Source organism: Macrotis lagotis, chromosome 5, assembly GCF_037893015.1.
Source record: "Macrotis lagotis isolate mMagLag1 chromosome 5, bilby.v1.9.chrom.fasta, whole genome shotgun sequence".
In the NCBI taxonomy this organism is placed as follows: Eukaryota; Metazoa; Chordata; class Mammalia; order Peramelemorphia; family Peramelidae; genus Macrotis; species Macrotis lagotis.
This window is the reverse complement of record NC_133662.1, coordinates 22,749,359-22,753,323: the sequence shown is the minus strand read 5'-3', so window position 1 is coordinate 22,753,323 and position 3,965 is coordinate 22,749,359.

Below are 3,965 nucleotides of genomic sequence, written 5' to 3'. Positions count from 1 at the left end.
CCATTTTTTCCATTCACACAAGTAAAAACTTGGGTCAGACCCTCATTATCTCTCACCTGGACTATTACAATAGTCTTCTAACTGGTCTCCCAGATGCTATTCTCTCTTCCTGTTTCAATTCTACTTAGCTGCTGAAGTAATTTTTTCTAAATTATATTATGACCTTGTCACTCCCCTGCTTAATAAGTTCCAGTGGCTCCAAGATAAAATAATTACCTTCAGGATCAAATATTAACTCCTTTGTTTCATACTTCTAATTCTTGATAACCTGGATCTTTCCTACCCTTCCTGTCTTCTTAAAACCTATCTTCCTAGATAAAAGATCAGTTGTATAGCAAGTTTTCCTTCAAATACAGGAGTCAAGAAAAAGATAAAAAGCTAAAAACAAATGAACAATCATAACGGTCTAAATAAGAATAGACTGCTTACACTCTAATATTTGGTTATAATATGTGTCCCCTCTGAAATCAATCATCACAGAGGATGTCCAATTAGACAAGAGATGGGAATTATGTCTTGATGATCTTAAGAGATGAGTAGAAAAATAAAAGGAAAGAAGAATTTGGTGGGGAAAGAGAGGAAGTCCTCCCATATAATCAAGATGTACAGACAGACAGTTCTATAAACATGTATAAGCCTGGGGCAGCTAGGTGGCACAGTGGATAGAGCACCTGCCCTGGAGTCAAGAGTACCTGAGTTCAAATTGTCCTCAGACACTTAACAATTACCTAACTGTGTGGCCTTGGGCAAGCCACTTAACCCCATTGCCTAGCAAAAACATAAAAATAAACAAACAAGTATAAGGCCCCTCCTCCTGGGGAAAGTAATTGATACTTGAACCTTGCTCTCTTTTTACCCTGTCAAATAATGTTGGTCCTTTTCTCTCAAAGAAGACCACAACATCAGAGAAGTGAAGCTGTGACAGCACATGAATTGGATTTTGAGTGTGGGGCTACTTTCTCACTTTTTCCTCCAGAGCCATCTGGGTCCAGTGGCTAGATATGAATCAAGACTACTGGAAATGGCCCTGGATGTGGAGCAATCAGGGTTAAATGACTTGCCCAAGGTCACACAGCTAGGAAGTGTCAGAGGCTGGATTCAAACTCCCTTCCTCCGGATTCCAAGAGCAGTATACACACACCGACAGACAGACACACACACACAACCCCCTACAAATAGGAGGAAAAGGGGAGAGATGGGCAGAAGAAATCTGAGGAAGGATGGATGGGGGAACGGGGAGGATTGATCTCAGGCCAGAAGCCCTCTGCTGCGGCGGGCACCCCTCCATGCCAGGCACCCGGGCCCTCCGGTGCCCACGAGGCTTCCTGAAGCGGCGTCCCCGGAGCCGGGCTCTGCGGAGGGCACAGACGGGCCGGGGCGCCTCCAGCTGTCCGGTCAGCCCGGGATCAGCGGGCGCGGGGAGGCAGGCGGAGGCGGGGGCCGCGGCAGGAGGAGCCGGCCTGGAGCCCCCGAGCTCCCGCCCGCCTTCACGCGCCCCCCGCCCCGGCGGCGGCTTCCAGAGCGGGCGGCGCGTGCGCACCGGCCACCGCCGGGGGCCGCAGAACTGACAGGCGGCGGGACTCACCTCCGTGTTCCTCCATACTCCCCCCTTGATCATAATCCGAGGCATCTTGGCGGAAGGCGGGGCGGCTCGGCAATGCGCCGAGGGGACCGAGAGGACGAGGACACGGCGCGGCGGGCCCCGGACTCAGAGCCGACCCTTCCTCCCAGCGCGGCGGCAGGCTTCGGAATGGTCTGCGCAGGCGCACAAAGGAGGTCAGTCGCGCGAGAGTGCCGGGCCGCGAGGAGGAGCCCAAACGAGGCCGATTCCCGACGGTGCGCGCTGGGTGGCACGCATGCGCACACAAAGCCCTAAAAAGCCTCGCTCGCGCGTCGATCTGCTGTTGGAAGGGGAGGGGGAGAGAGGCCCGGATGTTCATAGCGCCTCCCGCCGGCGGGAGGTGCGTCAAACAGGGGAGCTTTAGCTCTATGGCTGGATTTCTTTTCCTTGCCTGTCCTTGGCTTAAAGCTTTGCCTGAGAATTTAGGAGATTCCTTTCCATTCAATTCAGTAAATATCTATTGAGCGCCTGTGAGGGGTGCAGACAGGCCCAAGAGCTGGAAGGTGCTTCCGAGGCCGCCCAGGCCGCTCGCCCTCTCCCAGCCCGGCGCCCCCCGCGTCACCCCCACCACAGCATTCAGCGCCTTCACCCGGGTGCCGTGGCCGTAGGGGCAGCGGGAGGTGGCCGAGAGCTTAGCAGACGCGGAGAATTTGGTCCGAAGTTTTTTACCCTGTTCTACTTCTGTTCGTGTCAAAATGAACCGTGCTCCGTTAGTTTATTTTTGGTGTTTTGTTCAATCAGTGAATGGAACTCAGTCAATAAACACTCATTATTTATAGAATGCAAATATTTATTCTTATAATTATCAAGTATAATTATATTAGGATATGCAATTTATTTTGATAAATATTATTAGAGAATATGTATGATTTATAAAATAGGGAAAAAAAGAAGTTAAAAAAAATCCCTGCCCCTCAAGAAGCTCACAGCCTAATGGAGACAACAAGAACTAAATATGTACAAGGAAAATAGGAAATCATTAAAAGAGGGGAAGATACTGAAATTAGAGATGTTAGAAAATGCTTTTTGTAAAAGATAAGAATCTGCACTGGATTGGGGCTGAAACCAAGAATATAATCCTCTTAACCTTGGCATAGCATGGTGACCTTCAGGATGACGAGGAGGACAGCCGCCAACAAAACTACAAGGATTTGGGAACTGGGTGGAGCTGCTGCAGCTGTCCAAGGCCTTCGGCTGGAAGGACCAGGGCTGCAAAACCTATTTATCACTATTTCTGCCGGTTTGGTGAGTGGCCCCTTGCCCCCCCACCCTGGCTCTCGAAGTTGCACCCTTTTGCTTCTCTGCAAGCAGAGCTAGCCAGCAACACTGCCCAGCCTGACCCCCTCCCTCACTCATTCTCCTGTCTCTCCACCACCTCCTTCCATTGACTGATCCTGGAATTCTTTCCTGGGCCTTCCTTCCTCCCCACTCTCACCACTGGGTAGACTTAGTTCTTTTAGTGGTTAGAGCATGGACTCCGGAATCTGGAGCAGCCTGAGACACATGACACTAACTAGCTGTGTGACCCTGGACAAGTCACTTCACCCTGATTGCCTCACATCCAGGGTCATCTCCAGTCATCCTGATACATATCTGGCCATTGAATCCAGATGAATCTGAAGGAGAAAGTGAGGCTGGTGACTTAGCACAGCACCCCTCCCTCAAATCCAATTCACTTGCTTGTCATCGCATCACTTCCCTGGTGTCGTGTCATTTCTTTGAGAATGAAGAACAAACATCCTCATCACAGAAAGCTTAGCCTGAGATGGAACAGAGCTTTTTCACACCAAGGGCATCCATAAATACAACTTGGGAGAAAATTCATATTTGTCAGCATTTCTCTACAAATCTATTTTAATCATCAGTGACAAAGGCATTGCTGAATTCCAACCCCAGTATACTACTTGAAGAAGTTGAATGGCGCTTCAAAAGAAAAAGCTGGAAATAGTAGCTGGCCTAGATATGATACATCCCAAATGCCATTATTAAACATTACAAGAGAATGGGAGGAAATATTTTTCACAACTATGACTTGGGGGAAAGTCTTAACCAAACAAGGGATAGAAGTGATCATAAAACAGATCATCTAAATTACCCAAAATAGGGGGCGGCTAGGTGGTACAGTGGATAGAGCACCAGCCTTGGAGTCAGGAATACCTGAGTTCAAATCTAGCCTCAGACATTTAACAATTGCCTAGCTGTGTGACCTTGGGCAAGTCACTTAACCCCATTGCCTAACAAAACAAAAACAAAAATAAATTACCCAAAATTAAAAAGCTTTAGCACAAATAAAATTAATTCAACTGGAGTATGATGAGAAATTATCAAGGGAGAAAAAATCTGC